This window comes from Oreochromis niloticus, linkage group LG3 (genome assembly GCF_001858045.2).
Source record: "Oreochromis niloticus isolate F11D_XX linkage group LG3, O_niloticus_UMD_NMBU, whole genome shotgun sequence".
In the NCBI taxonomy this organism is placed as follows: Eukaryota; Metazoa; Chordata; class Actinopteri; order Cichliformes; family Cichlidae; genus Oreochromis; species Oreochromis niloticus.
Window position 1 is genome coordinate 12971242 of NC_031967.2, and position 19096 is coordinate 12990337.

Sequence of the window (19096 nt, forward strand, 5' to 3'; positions counted from 1 at the left end):
TGACCAACCTCTTCACAGGAGACACAAAACATCTGCACAGGTTCTACATTTTTGCGAAGTTTGGAGAAAAAACCAAACCAAACAAAAGTTAAGTATGTTGTGCAAAGTTTTTGACAAACCATGGAGAAGGATGAAAGCATATGGCAGATCTGGAAAGTCATGTAGATGTGAGTCGGGGTAAACAAGAGGCTTACACTTTTGGAAAGGTGCGGAAATCAACATCTTACACAAGGAGGAAAAAAAATGGCCCTTTTAAGTCCTCCGATCCACCCGCCACTGCATCAGCAACAAGGGGAAGCAATGTGCAAAGAGGAAAGAAACTAGTGTGTTCTCAAGCTGAAAGGTTGTTAATTAGTGTTCATCACACATTTAGTGGGCGTCATTCGGCATTCTAAATTTAAAGATGTTGCGATTGCTATTCTTGTGAATGTGTTAGAAAAGTGTTTTTTCCAACTGCAAAAGTGCAAGAAGAAAAAGTTCCTTGGGTATATTGTGCAGCACATCTATATGTTCTGGTCTCTCGTGTGTAATGTATAATTCAGTATATTACTGGCACCATAAGTGTGTTCTCCCCACGGCAAATTTAGCGCCTCATGTTGTTTTGTTGACAGCTGTAATATCTGCTTTTCCCCCCTCGCTACTGCTTTCCGGAAGACTCTGGATACGAGACAGAAACTTTCAGAGGCCGTATAAACTGTACTTAAGATACTGTTTCAGATCGCCACAGTGGAGGTAGAGCACACAAATGTCTTAACGATACCGTCGCAGGAAGTCCGTGCCACATGAGTCCTGTAACCTCTTTTAGGATAACAATGTGGGAATTGAAAATGGAGAGAACATTTTACAGCACCGACTAGACAAACATTAAATTCAGTGTTGAGAGTTATTGGTTTGGGCTTTGGTTCCCGTCTGTGCCTCTCCGACTGTGCTAATCACCGACTCTGTGATTCAGTAATATACACAATGGACGCGTCGTTGGTGGGACGGTGACACACGGAGATTTGGTTTTCATCCGCTTTCTGTTTTTTCACTGGCTGTGCCCACAAAATAATATTCTGGCACAAAACCAATGAAGTGATGCTGGAGAGTTGGCTCCCTACAGTAACAGCTGCCCCATGTCTGAGGCATCACATTAAATGATGTCAGTGATCTGACACTAATCATGTGTGCGGCTGACTGCTGGCAGTCCAGTCATCAGATCTAGCTGCCTCCAGCACCACATCACTTCTATGTCAACTGATTGTTCCACAGCTTAAGGCTTGGCTTTCTGTTATTAGATAACGCAGCAAATGTTGTGCATAAGTAAACATGACACCAAGGGCCAGGTTTACAAATGGCTTGCTGGTGCACAAAACTCTTTTAACATTAAAAAAACAAATTACTGTCAGGATTTACTAAAGAATATGGCCACACACAAAAGCCTTTGTTTACATGTTTTTAGAGTTGCAAGAACTTCAGCATCACAAATCAGTTTTAATGGCTACTTCTCCGTTGAATCAAATCTATTATGGCATGATATTTAAATGTCCATCAAATACAGCTATCAATGCAAAGTGCTGAGCGTTAGAGTGGACCAATTGTGCTTTGACTTATTTAATCACTACTTTGTCACATATGTGTACTGTTAAAATGATGAAAGCTCTCAAGGCCAAAAAATCCCAATCGTAGCCATCAGACTGCTCTAAATGTTCTGAAGTCGCAGACAGTTTTTCATTATACTCCAGCAGATGTCCTTTGTGTGGTCATCTCAAACACCCAGCTCTGGCCATGAGCAAAGCAGCCCCACCTACATACTGTTCCAGCCTTCTGATTCTTCCCTTTAAGTTGGTCTTAAAGAAAAAGAGGCTAAAAATAATTTGTGTCGGATAGATGATGGACTGTGGAGCTGCAGCATGATCCAGTATAAGATAAATAAGAATTATTTTTAACTGTAAGTCAGTGGTTGGTCAGGATCTGGCAGCAAATAACGTTCTACGTCATTTCTACCTATCTGACCAGTGATTGGATGAATCCAGGAATATGCCGACACCCTGAGGTTTAGCGAGTATAATGCTTACCACATTCGCTATTCGAGTGTCGCAAATTAGCACGCTAACACAGTGCTAACGACGCCAGTACGTTGAGTAAGGATTTCATAAAATCATCCAGCAGAATTTTGGAATCTGTTACAGTATCTGTCTGCTCAGTGCAGCAGGCAAACAAATAGATACTCCGACCTAATGATCAAACATGCTCTTTCACTACATCTATGAGTCTTCAGCATTTACCTCTCTTTCTCTATATATATATATCGATATAAGCCAACATGCAATCTTAGCTAACTGCTTTAGTATGAAGACAAAGATCACAATGATGGAGAGCAAACAGAAGAAACACTTAGAAAAAGGAAAACTTGTTGATTTCCGATCCATCAGGTTCAGACCTCAGCTGTGAGACTGAATAGGAATTCCCAAAATTCAATGCAATGATGACACACCATGCTCAAAGCCAGTTGTAAGAGCCCAGGAAAACAGACTTAGCTTGTCTTGACTGTGTGATGAATCCCACCAGATCATTTCATACAGCAAAGAAACAAGTTTGGCGAGAATGAATCGCTCCTTCTAAGACAACTTTAGAGGAATTCTTCAACAAAGACAAGTATTGATTGAACATTCTTGAGTTTGATACGCAAGTCTTGTCTCCTCAAGTCTCGGACAGATACGCACTCAGTCCAGCTCTGACAGAAAAGTCACATTATTATACCAAAAATGAATAAAAAAAAGTAAAGTATAACAATTAATCTGGATATTCTTGTAATGTCAATGAGTTAAAATCCAAATGAGAATAGAGGCTTCTTTTTTTAAATATATGTGGATAAATATGGAATTCATTCACGGAATGAATGAATAACCCAAGCTCATATACGCTGTGGTCACTTTAGCCTTCATGCCTCCCCTGTAATGACATGTCTTATCAATAACCACTCTCCAGTTCTAATCTCCAATAAGGTTGAGCAGCTGCTTCCACTGGCAGTGTGAAAGGGTCCCGCACCACATCGTTTTGTTGGATCATCTGGTTTTCTTTCCATTTTCCCCATTTCTGTTTCTTCTGGCAATGTTGCACTTGGTGCTAACACAGACCTTCGCTGGCAGTCGGGTGTGCAGCCGGGGCTTGTGTGAGCTCAACCCTGACTGTCCCTCACACACCCCGGGGCTTTGTGAAAAATGAGACCATGGAGAATGAGATAATAACATTGTGGAATGGGAGTGTGTGAATTTGCAGCCGACTTGCGCTCACGGGAATCCGTGTGTGTTTGTGTGTGTGCGCATTAGCGTGTGCATGTGCGGCCTGTGTGGAACATAATTGTGTCCTCCCATGTGTAAAAACTATCAATCAGGTTCACTTAATGTTATGTCATTATGGGTAAATTAAAATTCCACAGTGATCGATAGGGTATTGACTGTCATATTACGCGTGTGCATAATGAATAATCCTTTTTAACTCGTTTCATTCCCAATTTATTCTGTATTTGGCTTTTGTTTGCGTATCCAATGGGAAGCAACAACATGGGCAGAGTGTCAACGCTTCTGAAAGCATGACCAGATTAAAAAAATGGAAATGAGTTCATACCTGAATTAGCATTGTGTACTGTCAGATAAGACAGTGAATGGTCCCCCTTGGATTGCTGCCTGTGATTCTGCATGTTAGCACGCATGCCAGAGCTGCTCAGTCTCTTTCTCCAGCTAGGGCTGATAATTGTCACGTATACGTGTGTTATTACAAAACACTGACACGAGGACAGATCAGCCAAAAACAAAGTAACACGAGACGATGCGTTCTACTTTTGAAGCACACTTGCGAGCCATAAATACATTAACAGTAGTAACTGTTAAAATGATGTTTCGTCTTACTTTAACACATTAGAGCAATCACGGTGACTCACTTTGTCTTTTATGTTTCAATAGCAGCACCCAGTTATTAATGCTAATCCTGATTTCGGGAGCTCTTACAGTCGCCGCTTTATAATTTCTACTGTAGCAACATATAATTTATGCGAGACTTAAGCACCGCCACTGACAGCGGTGTGATTTTTTTTTTATTATTATTTTCAAAACTCCCATTTCATGCCAAATCATGGAGTATCAGCTGGTCTTCATTCCATACAGTTTCCCAAGAGCCTTATAATGATGTGTTTGAAAATCCTTCTGGTTTCATTACAAAGTGTTATTCATCTGAGAGAGGTAGGAACAGAGACAGAGATTGAAAGCAAAAGTGTGTATTCCTGAGTGCGCACATGGGTGTGTGTGTGTGTCTGTGTGGTTTCTGCGTGGGGTTGGGTCTTTGTAATTGTGCACATGACACCAACACAGAATGCAAGAGAGAAACTGAGTGAGACAGACAGATAATCTCTACCTGCAGTTCAGTCTGAGCGCTTGCTTGTAAGTGCTTCCTTATTTCTCATTAGGACTTAGAGTGAGAGGAATTAGTGGCACTGAATGAAAGCTTCGCCTGCTTTAATAATATTGCTGATCCAATTTAACATGACCGGATTATGTTAACATAGTCATTATGCACCCAACTCAAATGTAACTTCGCTGAAGGTCTTCCTCTGAATTACCTGTTCTTCCTCAGTCATTAACATGATAACGTGATTTCATCACCAGAGCCACCGATATCGTTCGTTTTGAATAATAAATGGATCTTTCTCTTTGATGAAGCTGTGCTATTTCATTGTATGTCCAAGGCTTTTTCTCTGGGGATTTGGAATAATCGCTGTATAGTTGTACAAATCTTTATGATGAATAAAGACCGCTGCATAAAATTGACAGTGTCTATTGTGACGGGTTACCTGCTATTGCATAAACTGCTACCGAGGTGCGTATTAGTGTGCAGAACAAAAAGAGCGCCGCTCGAGTGCAGCTCACAATGCACGGCTCCAACTAGAAAGCGTGAGACAATAGAAAGCTGAATGGTGAATTCTGGCGAAAGAAGAAAAGAAATAAAACGGGCTAAAAATAGACGTCGGACCGTGTTTATGGCGGAAATCCAGGGGGAGGAATGAAAATGTGGGAAAGATTCTTCTCTGCCGTTGACAGTGCAGTGTCAGCTTGTTATTCTTGCATACAGTATCTTGATTTCTTTTCTTTGCCTGCCATCTTTCAACCGAGGTGATTACCATGCCAGTTCGAAGAGGAAAGTTTGAGAGAAGGAGAATGAAAGAAGTGAGAGGTGGTTGTATGGTAACAAGATAGCAAATTAATGATGGGTGTAATGTCGCGGTGACGCATGTTAACTGCCTCCGAAAAGGAAAAAAAGGGAAAAAAGAATTAATACAGACTTGTGATGCTGTCTAAGACTCTACTAGTCATCTAATGCAATTTAAATAGTTTGTGTAATTAATGCTGTCTTACATATACCTGTGTTAACTAAATTCAACAATATGAATGCCTCAAGGAAATGTCTTTTTTTCCCTCCCACACTATCTATGCTTCTTATTCACAATGGGTCACCGCAGCAGATCCATCCACATATTTGCTTTGGCACAGATTTGCACACTGGACGCTCTTCCTGATGTAAATCTCCATGGGATTTGTGCCTCCTCCCACTCTTGAAAATGGATCTCTTGTGTGTTAGGCAACTGTTGTTAACCACTACACCAGCGGTCCCCAACCTTTTTTGTGCCACGGACCGGTTTAATGTCAGACAATATTTTCATGGACCGGCCTTTAAGGTGTCGCCGATAAATACGACAAAATAAAATGATACGACCAAGACAAAAACTGTGGTATTTTGGAAATATAATAATAAATGTGAATTCACTGTGTGATTTTGTAACTTTATTAGCAGCGTCCTCCCAAAATGCGCCAACAACATTGAGAGTAACATCCTCCTCTCTGCCCCTTATTGCTCTCTGGTCGCTATGGTAACGTGTAAATATTTCTTTCAAAATAAGACGCACAACTACAACACGGGAAAAGACCCAGGGAACCCGAGTTAACAATAAAAACCCTGAAAACCATAAATTTCACACCCGAGCCTCAACTCTTGCGACAGGGTACCAAACGACTCGTGGACCGGTACCGGTCCGGGAGTCTAAGCTAACACTATCAGTTAACAGTGGCAAACAGGGCGTGCAACCACCAGAGCAACTTGTATGTAGATAGAAGTTAAACAGTTAGAGGAGCCAGTAGCAAACTAACAAATAAAGCTTTAGCTAGCTAAACTATTACAATAATCACGTGTCTGACGTAATCCTCAGGATTTTTTGTTATAGATAAACAGCTGTTGTGTATGTGTTCATGCAAGATTTCATATCATTATTTAAAAGCTTGTAGTATTTCTCTTAATTTGAGTTTGAGTCGCTTGTTTTGATTAAAGTTAAAAAGGAGCAACACAAATATCACAGTTTTTTAATAGTTGACTTAACCTTTTGTGCTTTTTAGCCATGCTGAGTATGTGTGTGGAAAACAGAGCCTGGCCTACATTTGCCTGTGACACTGCATTAAAAAAATGACTCCTTCTGAGTCACTACAAGTCCCTTGACCGAAAGCATATTTGAAACTGACCGCGCCAGTATTAGAGCAAAGGATGTGGGAGATGTTAGTGCTGCTCCGGGCAGCCAGTTTGGAAAGTTTTCCCCTGTTCTGTCCATAATTACACATGGCTGGTGATTTCCGAATAGCACGTGCAAAGATTTCTTAGGAGAAAAACAGACAATGTGATAAAATCTAGCCAACAATTACATCACAGCAAAAGAAAACACCCTGATCTGCAAGGCACGTTTTGATTTTAATTAATGAAATGTTCAAATCTATAGCTAGTAACACGTGTTATGCAAAGTTTGCCACAGCAAATGTAACTGGAAGAAGCTGCACTCTGGTCATTTGCATTAAAATCGATCTCATTCAGTCACATCCTGAACACTTCACACCTTCGGTTTCACCGCACTGCCTCCCACACTTTTCCTGAATCTTGACACTGGATGACTTTGACATAATAAATGAACGCACTGCTCTCAGTTATTATTGTGATGTCTCATCTGCGTAGTTTATAATGCGGTTGTTGTGTTATAGTGAGGGTAGTAATGAAATTACGGCCCTTATTTCCTCCTCATGCATCTAAACCTTGAATCCAATTGCAAGGTCATTCCACTCTCCTCGTGCCAAAGGCTTAGCCTTAAGCAGAGCCTGTGATTGCTTAAGGCCCTGAACAAACACGAATTCTATAGGCAGTGCCTTCCCCGACCAAGACTATGCACACGCCGTGGCAGCGAAAAAATAAATAAAAACAGCCTGGCTCAAATTTCCCATCTGGCTTCAGGCCTTAATCTGTAACAAGGGACAGTTGAGGACACTTTCTCTCCTGTATTTACAAACCTGGGTTCTCAGTATGGCAGGCCACAGAGGACTAATTAACAGAAGTTTCTATTTTGGTTTCGGTGAAGAAAGCACAAGCAGTATCGCACTGGGACATGCTGGAGCAGCTTTCCGTGTACACAGAGCTCTGGTTAAATATGGCGAAGCCTCTACAGATCCACGCTTTGACCACGGTGCAGTACCGCTACACTGTTAATGGTCACCACATGGTTAAAAAGAAGAAAGTGGGACACATTTTTAAGGCTTCACGTCCACAGTCTGTTACATTTTCCGAACTACGGCTCCGTTTACTGGATACGGCATCCTTTATTGTGAATGATGACGTATTCGCATGTTCAATTATAACAAATACGTGGCTGAACATAAATGATAAAGAAAAAGTTACAGCAAACTCAGTTATGTCCTTGACTAAATATTTGCTGAATTCCAATATAAAAGAGGAATTTGACGTTTAAATAAATAGTGTAAACCTTTTCAACCTTATATGAATGAACTTTTGATGCATGACTAGCTTGTTTTTTTAATCGCCCATAGTCAAAATACTGTGGACATTGTAGGAGTTGATGCGATCGTGCACTTGTAAAACTCTTTCTGACCTCAGGACCATCAGTTTCTTTCTTTAACAGCTAAAAATGTGACACGTTGTATCTGTCAGAGCAGCAATAGACAGAAACTGCAAATAACATTAGGCAGGAAGAAAACCTAGTGGGATACATTAGATTTTGCGTTAAAGGCAGTTCCAGCTCGGTCTCAAAACCAATTCTTCTCAAAAATAGATGATAAACATGAAATCAAGTTACATGTCATTGGGAGCATTTTCTGCTTTATTTTTTTTGTGGCTTTTGAAGAGGTAACAGAAACTATTTGAGAACCAAAGCCAAAGCTGATGGGTTGTAGTTATATGAATAATATACGCACACACAAAGTAAAAACCAATAAAGGAGGCAAAGTTACTCAAGAAGTTAACTATTGGAAAATCTAATGGGTAACTTTTTTTGACATCTACCGTCACAATCACAAAATCACCCTTTCATCCCTTCTTGAAGAACTGAATACAAAGAAAATGCGTGCAATGTGGTTGTGTTTGCTACATTTGCCTGTTTCCAACCAGTGTAATAAATTTACAACATGTGCTAGAAATAAGTAAAAACTGATGCATGCCAGTTACTTTTATACTTTCCTAGCCATAATGGTCGATCTGAGAACGTGCTGGTTTAAGATGCGAAAGATTTAAATGCTGTTATTGTGCCCAATAACATTTTTGCCACAGGACCTGATGACCCTGATGATCTCATCCACAGGATCAGTTTAGACGGTTATAATAATTTAATCCAAGTATAACTGTCAGTTTCTATCTACACCAAAGAAGCACGCAGTGTTTTAAACTGTATGGTAGTATTGCTGAAGCTTTTCAAGCATATGCTTTTACATTATATACCTCTCAAACCTTGATAGGCCACCAAAAAAAATACATATATTACTGTCACTTTGCCTCCGTCAAAACATTGTTTATCGAATCGGCCACAGTGACATAATCCGCTGGCACGCTCTGCTATGATGTAAATGTAGAGTATACATCTGAGCAAGCCGTGAACACAGCCTGTCTCTGCTTAGACTCCCACGAAACATGCTGCTCGATTACAAACATCCAGCCTGTACTTTATGTGGTAATGCCAGACCGGCAGATGGGTTGGTCACCCAACGACCTCTGACATTGAACCCTCAGAGAAGCGAGGCCATGGATTTTGTCCAGCGGTCTTCATCATTCTCAAATGTTCAGCCAAAATGGATGTATGATGCTTGAGCCAACTTGGGCCAGATGCTGTCTCAAAGGAGACCATATGAATTCAGCTATTATCCCAAAAGATGGGATTGGAAATAGAAAAGATTTTGGTCTGGATAAAAATTCAGGCATGAAAACATCAGTGTGTTGGTAGCATATTCTTATATGTGCTTAACAAATCTATTAAACAACCTTTCACAAGAAAATACAAAAACATCTACCGAAAAATATATTGCTGTTTAATAGGTAAATAATACTGAATTCATGGTTCTATGCTGAAATTTGAACACTGGACTTCTTTGAGAAGTCAGAAATTAATCAAGCATTAAATTCTATGACTAAAAGCATTTTTTTTTCTTAAGAATGCAAGTAAATAACTTTAATTCGGCGTCTTTTTTGGTCATTCGTCAGTGCTGATAATTTAGGGCAGCTGTGGCATAAATAGTGGTGGTGGGCTAGTAAATTTGTTAAGCGGTTTGTGTATCTACTCGCAAACAAAAAATGGGCTTCTGTCTGAAATTAAGAGTTCACATGTGCAACAAGGTCACGTGTTTTCGTAAGCCGAGTGGAAGACCAAAACAAGAGATAACAGGATGATGTAGAATCAAGCAGGTCCCTCATTGTTTCTCAGGCACATTTTGTCATGGCTGCGCCCTTAATCAGCTGAGTGTATTGTGTCAGTCGTTTGACTGCTTTTGTTCGTTTAATGACCAAACCCTGAAGACACAATAGTAAATTATATTTTTGAGGAGCGGGCTAATTAACGCTGCTTATTAGAGAGAGACGTAACATGGAGTAACAATAGGAAAGGGAAGGCTTGGGGGGGGGGAGTTGTGTTGGATCCATGCTGCGGCATATCAGAGGTTTTATACATGAGTTGAAATTTAGCATAAAAAGGGTGTCAAAACTGGGAGCGAGAATGAGAGTTAAAAAGCACCGGAGGTGATTATTACACAATGTTAATTCATTCCTGAAGAAAAGAAAAAAAACAATGGCAAATGTAGTCGGCACAGAAATAGCACTGACCTTGAGGCAACCTTGTTACTAGCCCAGAGAACTTTTTTATTTCGGCGAGGGGCCACTCCTTAGACACACAAGGGCATTGATGTTTCGCGAGATACGCTGGTAATCGCGACAACTGCCGCCACACACTTCTCCAATCCGCATGAGTTGAGTGTCGTTTTTGTGCACCGTCTGATTTGTGTCCAACACCGTTCTGTCATGTTGGTCTGCAGAAGACGAAGCCACTTGCTCGAGCAAACAAGGCTTTGATTGACGTTCAGCTTAATAGGGATGCAACACATGGAGGAGCTGGTAAACAAGCTCTCCTTCCAATGTTGGAATAGAGCGCTTTACTTGGGTGGTTAGGTTGGAGAGGCAATGGAGGTTGTTAGTCGGAGAGAGAGGAAAAACAACACCCTCTTGACACGGATGTGGTTGCTAATATTTCCTTGTGATTTCTCTCCAAATGGATAAAAAAAACATTTTTTTTTTTTTTTTTACCAAGACTGGCAACGGACGTGTTTAACTCTTAAAAATAGCCTTGAAATTATAAACTAGCAAAAACAAGATTCTGAAAAACAACAAATAGGAAAACAACAGAGGTAGGTAAATAATGGGGTCCTGGGTTAGGTGTAAAGCTAAACCAGGGGATTATAATTAATGAATGCAGTCAGTAAACAAATGTCTGGAGAGTTTAAAGGGGAAAAAAGAAAATTAATGAAACAGGAAACTGAGGAGCTTAAATCGGGTGCCCAGTAACCCTCACAACACAAGCACACACACACACACGCTGTCCTGTGAAGTTAGCATCTGATGCTTGGCTTCAGGACCACTCACAGAACAGGAAGGCAGGGAAATAGAGGGAGAGGACACCTTAATGTGCCTACACCATATGCCGTTAGCTACTGATGGATACAGCTCTCTCTCCAGCTACTGGAGTAACTTATTGCATTTGCTAGCGACGCTTCCGCTGTTGATAAAGTTAAAGATAAGCCATCTGTTCATTACAGCAGCCCGGCTTCACTTACAGCGATAGGTGCGTCCAAGCGAGCGCAAATCTAAATGTTGTCTGCCTGACAACTACTGTTCCACGACATCCTGAAAGCATCTGCATGCTCTTAGTATGGAAAGTCGCATGCATGATCATCTGCCAATGATGAGGGATTATCATGACAATGTTTTTCTATCAAAAATTCGAGGGGAATAACCGACACGCTGCTACCACAATGCAACGTCAGCAGATTTTCCCACAGGCGGGAAATAAGAGTGAACACTTGCTGAAGCTGTCACTCAAGTGTAATTATTGCAGAATGTATGCAAAGGCACACTAACAAGCTATCAGTCACATTTCTTATTAACAACTCAACCAGCTGTTGTTGGGAAAAACGCGGGGGGGAAAAAAAAGCACAATCCACCACAGGGACCAGTATGATTGACTCTGGGTTACGGCTTCTCATATGCTCGCCTTACAACAATTCCCACGTTGCCTGTGAACTCCAAATCATTGTTAAAAACATATATTCCCTCACGTATACCTGCGCTTATTTAGCAAAGCGGGACGACTTAGCAGATGAAATAAAGTTGTCATAAAATGCACATATAAAAAAAAGTAACGTTTGTGTTTATTCTTGATATTTTTTGAATGATATGCAGCGCATCGTTGCTGTTTTTTCCAAGGGCATGAAAAACACAGATGGAGGCTTGAAAGTGCTGCATTATCCATGAATAGCATTGTTCTTATCCTCTGAGAGATGGAAAAATATATATATATAAATAAATAACTTCAGATGAATCCACTGTGGACTATTACAAAGCTACCAACGCTCTGGATGCTCTCCAAACTTGCCTTTTCTAATTTTCACCAGCCATAGATCTACTTTTAGACTTCTACCACATAATGGTATTTGCTTAACTGAGCAGCCAGCAATCACTCTCCTCTCTGCCAGTGTCATATCACTGATCAAGTGTGGCTCAGTTCCTGTCTGAAAGGAGGGCTGCCAGACATAATGCAATAATAACGGGTGCACAGCTTGCCTAAGAGAACCGAGGTCCTATTTCACTGCTGACGATGCTGGAATGAACTCTTTGTGCTCTTTCTCTCTCATTCTCCCACTACGAAACCCTTGAGCTTGTGAGAGCATAATGAGCCAATTGTAATTCCTCGCCTATAGCTTTGTATTGAAGAGTATATGGATGGGGTGGGGGGGAGGTGGGAGAGTGGAGGCACTGGACATTTCTACTGTGAGTCAAAAGACGAGGATTCGAGGATTATCTGAGGCAGAAACCGAGGCTTTTTTATTTTTTTGAGTGATAATTTTTGGAACAGTTACAGAAACCAAAATTTCGGGGAGATGTAGGAGAAAACTTTGCATAGGTAGACATTATACACTAATAAAAGAGCAATCTCTGTCTTAATCTCCCTCCCTGCGTTAGTAATACAGTCGAATCTGGCTTTAAACTGAGCACAGTGTTCATTAAGAATAGGTTTGTATTAAATAAAGAAAAAAGCCAACCTCCACAGCACTTAGAGACTGTATTTGCAATGGCCCCTACTATCAAGTGATAGATGGATCCTTAAAGCATCCATAATCTAGACATTATTTAAAGCTTTTACTGTAACAGGTGGCTTTAATGTAATGTGAATTGCTGACCTTGGGGGAAAAAAAGAAGGTAAATGCATCAACTAGATGTGATACGTTAAAAATCTAACAGCTTTTAGTCTCGACAAAGAGCACTCCTCTTATCCGGCATAGTGGACGTGAACCTGCGCTGCTCCCCCACAGATGCCTACTGTGATGTTTGACAGATTTCTCCCTCTCCAGCTAGGCTCACAGTAAATGTCCATCTGGCAGCTTCCCATGGGTACTTATTATTCTCAGCTAGCCAGGGGTTTTCTGTTTCCGAGCAGTCAGCCAGCGCCTGCCTCAAAGAGTTGAGAGCAGGACCAGAACTGCTTGCAGATGCTCTGCCGAGTAGCCAAACTGTGCGAGTGTAGTGGCATGGCGCTGGGTATTCAATTACACAATAACGTGGCAGTCTGTCCGAGTATGAAAAGTCAACTGCATCGAGGAAAAACTATGTATCTGAGCCACAACACCGGTCAAGTAAGAGTCACATCAAGGTGTGCCAGTTTTCTCATTTGTCCAATACACCTCCTACACCTTGGGGGTGAGATGATTGATTTTCCCCTTCTGAACAGATGCTTGGAGCCATGGGTACCGCTGAAAAGTCCCGCTGTCCTGGTCTGATGCCCTGCTATGGTAGATTCAGTCATGCAGTTAACCTCCATCACTCTCCTGCAGCCTGCTGAGTGTCTCTAACACACACTGACAAAACATAGGATGCTACACTTCTCTTGACATCCAACAGCCAGGGATATTTTTGCACATACCCTTCTATTACGTCTAGGATTTTTTCCACGTAGCAGATTTAACAAACTCCCCAAGCTTTCGGTTCAAGGACAGACGATCCGTTAGTTAAAGGAAATCTGTGGATGTTCACTGAGTTGTCCAAGTGCATGGGTAGTAAAGAAAGGTAGCAGCAGTGGAGCTCCGTGACATCACTGGCATGGTAATGAGTGAATAAAGAGCAGAGTCTGCAGCGAGTACAGGGGAACTGGAAATATAAATGCATGCCTATCAAGACACACAAAGGCCATATGGGGCCTGTTTAAACTGCACGGCAATCATCCTGATCTAGAAATAGTCGCTTAATGTAGAACATGAGATGCTATGACAGGACTGTTCAATCAGTGTGACTAATCACACCATGACAAATACAGATGAATGATCGCTAACTAAATCTGCAAACTACATATGTTGACATCGACTTTTTTTTAAAGAGGAACTGAAACAAAATATCAGACAGCTGCTTCAGGTCGGAGTCACAGAGACACTCTGAGTTTGTTAAAAATAAAAATAAGAAACGGAGCAGGTTAAGTTCACAAATTCAGTTACCACGCTCAGTCCATTCTATTCTCAAGGCTTCACATCCTGCCTTTTGGCAGAGCTGCCGGTGTCTCACGAATGTGCAATTGTCCTTTGGTATTTTTGGCTTTTTTTTTTCCTTCCCAACTGATCACATAAGGATGCTTGAAAAGAACATGCAAGCATTACATTTAAACACGTTGCAGTTAAGCATACTTTTCTGACACGTGAGGATCGTTGCGCAAGTAGTCTTTTGTGCCTAAACAGTGAATAAATGTGATGAGAATTTGAACACAAAAGGCGGGAAAGTGCAAAATATAAAGCTCGCACAGTCTTGTGAAGTAGTCACTTCCAGCCTCCAAATGTAGATTTTGTCACTCCCGGTTGAGAAACTCCGAGTTTTAACAACAGTACTATGCAAAAGTCTTGATCCACAAATCATTTCTTTATATTTTTCATCCAAGAAGTCAGCCTTTCTTTTTTTAAGTGGTCTTGAGTGATAGTTCTCTAAACGTTCAGGCTTTTCTTGGAACATTGCTGCTTTTTTCACTTATTTTCAGTCCTGTGATTGTACCTGACCATAATCAGCCCATTTTTGTTTGCTTCTTCAGCCACTTAACACTGACATATGAATCACTGAAGTTTAAAAAAGGCACCTAACTCATGGGATGAGCCAGTGTTGTGTCTATATATAACAGGCAACTTGGCAAAGAATCGGTTTTAGACTGTATCTTTGTTCACTTTGTTAACATTAGCCTAAACCAAAAACACATCGTTTATTCACATTTTTCAGCTGAATCTATGAAGACAAAAAGATAACGACTTGATAGACATAAAATATTATTTTTTGCATCAGCAATGTGATTCCCAAAGAGCTATTACCTGAAAATTTGGCTTATCTTGACACTGTGCCCGGTGTGTCCTTCAAAAAATTAAAGAAACTGGACAACTGGAGGGCAAATGAAGAAGTGACAGACCATCTACAGGAGATGAACAATATTTGAAAGTCATGTTCTTAAGAAATAGGAAAAAATCCATCAGAGAAGAGCGCCGAAACGGTTGATCTATGCCACATTATACAAGACTTGGACTGAAAATCACTGGCAACAGGTCTCATGAACAGATGAATCCAAATTTGAAAATTTGTCATCATTATGTCAGGGGGGAGGTACAACAGTGTGTGTCTATAGACATCTGTAAAATATTGTGGAGGCTCAGTCATGGTTTGGGACTGGTTTTCCGCCAGCGGTGTTGGAGATCTTGTCAAAATTGATGGAAATATGAATGCAGGAAAATACCATCAGGCTTGATCTACCAATATCTGAGGGCCATGGCTTCATTTTTCACCATGACAATAATCCCAAACACACTGCCAATACAGTAAAAGTATACCTGGATAGAAAAACACACAGTGGAACACCATCAGTCATGGATTGGCCTCCACAGAGCCCGGACCTCAACACTATTGAAGCAGTGTGGGATCATATTGACAGAACTGAAAACAAAAGGCGACCAATAACCAAAACAGAGCTTTGAATGTCCTTCGAAAAGCCTGGAGAACTATTCCTGAAGACTGCTTCAAGGAATTATGAGAAAATTGACTAGGAGAGTTCAGGCTGCGATGAAGAATAAAGGTGGTCACACTAAGCATCAAGCTGGTTATTGTAATCTGGAACTTTTGCATAGGTTTCAATAATCCCTGCACCTATTTCCCATTTTCCTAGCAAAATATAAGGAAACAAAGGGGGCTCAAGACTTGTGCACAGTACTGTGCACCTGCTTTCTGGAACAAACCCCCCCCTCTAACCCTGACATCCGCATTCAGCCTTGTTTTTTCTGCAGTTACAATACATGGCTTTATTAGATAATCTTTGAAGCAGTTTTCACCACTGTGAGGAAAAGTAATTAATGCAGTTTTGACATATGCAGGAAAAAAGCAGCATCCATCAGACCCACATGAGCACAACTGCACTAAATATGACCTGCGCAGGATAAACGGAATTATAAAGTGAGCCCCTCATCAGCTGTCTTTCTAGGTTAAAAAACAAATGTGGTATTGAGTCGGAATTGAATTATTCTTTCTTTGTGCATCTGTGTGGGATTTCTAATTAATGCTGCAGCAGATCTGAGAACGCCAGAGTGCAATGCAGTTTGACTACAGAGAAACTTGTTTAGGAGTGTTCAGTGGGTTGGAAGCAGGAGCTATGGTGTCTTTTTTTATGGCTAAGAGTGTAAAACTGCTCCAAGTCTTTTTACCAAGTATAAAAACTTGAAGGTTTGAAACTTTTGTCCTTTTCAGCTCTTCAGTACATGGCGGACCACCTTAAAAAAAGAGAAAAAAGTTGGAGCATGGATGAACTTTCAGAGGAAAGTTAATTCCGGGAACAAGAAATCCAGGTTTCTCTCGCTACATGGCCACTGTCCACGCTACCAGCGGTTTCATGTTGACACGTGGAGTCGCAAAACAGCATAGGGGTTCACAGCTTAGCACATGTGAGATTTCCACACACTCACCACAGTGTGGAAACAAACACCATCCGTTCGATGCTTGTTTAAGTCAACACTGCCGGCGTATTCTTTGAACAATCTGGGACGTTTGATTCTCATTTGAATAAAACTCAAATTGAAGGCACAGAGCACACAATCCGCTTGCCAGAGAAAGCCACCATTGTGTATTCTCATGCACACATATGGGAAAATGGGATGGGTGGGGATTGCAGGGCATTGCGTACCTTACTGGGCAAACATCAGCATCTCGGTTTTGCGTTGGCTCTTCCCAAGCCCCACCCCACCCACCACCTAACCCGTTTTCTATATTCATGCATTTGCATCACTTCCATAGACACATGACAACTCAAACAGCACTCTCACTCTGGGGAATAGTGCTATAAAAAATGAAACAAGTCTTACCTAGTGTGGAATGGTTGGTCACATCTGTAAGCAAATCATTTGGGAAAAGGGGGAAAGGGGAAGAGGGGGGTGAGGAGGAGAGAAAGAGAGAAAAAAGAAGAAGAAACGTCAGCAAATTACAATGTACAGCAAGCTAAACTTCAACGCAGGCTGAGGCTGTCTCCGGCTACCCTGAAAAATGATAGTCTCCCAGCATTGTACAGAGTCGGGGGGTTAAGAATAGGCTGTGTCAAGAGAGGGGGACGTCATTTATTAATCGAGGGACATGAAACGTCTGAGATAGTCTCCCCCGAGGATCCCGAGTTTGCACAACTTGCATTAATATTTGTCAGTGTTTCAAAATTTTAAAGGTGGAGGCAGAAATTATGTAAGCAGAAACCCAATCCATTACCTGCGAGTCATCGCCTTTTTTTTTCTTCTTTCGTTCCCCCACTAGTGTAACATAACCACAGAACAAACAAATGTGCTCACACAAATCCACACCCAGAGTGTTCCTCGCTCTCTCTCCATATGTCTCTGAGGTAATTAAGTAGCCCTCAGATATCTCTCACCCTATGTCCTGGACCTTTTACTACACTTCCCCGAGCTTGTTAGTCCGACAGCGGACATCCAAGGTTCTGAAGGCGTAATAAAATGGCAGCCTTGCAGTCTTGTGCGTGCCACAAAGACCCCAGGCAGCACGCCAAAAAAAGGCCACCATTTAGCCACATCTTCACTAGTCACTGCTACCTGACATTCCCATGAGTTACAGAAAGGGGTATTGAGATAGGCCTGGTCCCCAGCCCTCCCCTCTACTTTCCTGTACTAACATTCCACCATGCTGAGAAATATATCCTGGATTTCCATTACACCGTGCTTTTTTTTTTTTTTAACATCGGAAGTGGTCCCTGTACGAATGTACTCTTCTAAAGCACAGTTTTGCTTTCTTGTAAATGTGCAATAAAACACGGAAATGGAGTGAGCTGACAATAACAGGGAATAGTGTGAGGGAAATAGTAGACTCAGGACTAATTCGGAGTTGCTGTTGCTTACAGTGCAGTCTGGTTTTGTTGCTAAGCAGAATTTGCGGGTAATATGATTTATCACCGATGATTTCTATCCCCGCCCCCTCAGCCCCCTAAACTCCCTGCATTCATTTACATTTTTGGTGGGGATGCAGCAAATCCCCACGGGGATCAACAACAAGTGAATGTGATTGCAATATCTGTTTTGTGCGTGAGAACAAATCTATTTTCAGGCAAAAAGGGGGGAGGAAGACTGGGGTTCAATCTCTGGGACGCTCATTACCATTCCGCCTGACACACATCCGTGCTCGCTGCTACTGTTGTTGCTAAACAGAGAGCTCAGCTGAGGACCTTGAAGCTTCATGCCAGGAAAATTGGACCCTGGGGAAGGGGGGTAGCAGGGACTGATGTCGGACTTGAAGCGCCGCGGAGAAGCACCTGGGGTTTCAACGGCATTAGCATCAGTTTTGGGAGAAAGTGAGAGACCGAGCCATGCCAGTAATAGGCAACAACGAAAATGTAAAAGATACAGTTGTTGTGGCAAATGTTTACATGTGGCGCATTTTGCAATGAAGTGCAAATGCTTGAGAACAATGGAGCGCGTACAGTTAGATGACTGTACTTTGTCAGGAAGGACAGGTGAACTCCTACGCTCTCAGCTATTCCACATTCCTGTGTTTTTCACAGAGAGACTTTTTGCAGTGCAGTGAAGATTATTGATTTTTTTCTTCTTCTGAGTCCTGTGGTGGAAATTTAGGATGCCCAGCCAATCAAAACTAGTGGAGGTAGCGTGGGCCTAAGTGGATTAGACTAGTGGGTATGGTGTAGGGAGAATCTAGAGGGAGAAACTGAAGCTCTGGTGGCTTCAATAAACCCACTCTGTGAACCAGGAAATAGATGGAAGACTAAGACACTTTTTTCACCCTCTCTCACCCTCCTGTTTTAAGCAGATAAGCTGCTTCCAAGGTCTTAGTTATGCTGTGTAGAACCCACAACACGATATGGAAACTTTTGACAAGTCAAATAAAAAGAAAGAAGCTGAGAAGTCTGTTCCTCGTGTTGTCTTTTCTCTGTTGACAAGAGGGATTTGGGTATGTTTGGAGTGGTCAGTACTGG

The 19096-nt window shown here is 41.5% G+C and overlaps 1 protein-coding gene across 33 annotated transcripts in view; it reads right to left on the reverse strand.

Annotated features, from left to right (window-relative positions):
* LOC100708363 (protein tyrosine phosphatase receptor type D) overlaps positions 1-19096 on the reverse strand; it is a 397350-nt gene that overhangs the window by 271893 nt on the left and 106361 nt on the right. For all 33 annotated transcript variants that reach the window (XM_025906064.1, XM_025906073.1, XM_019352730.2 and 30 more), the window contains exon 4: positions 16977-17000. The gene's annotated coding sequence lies outside the window, so the exon portion shown is untranslated. The remainder of the gene's footprint in view (positions 1-16976; positions 17001-19096) is intronic.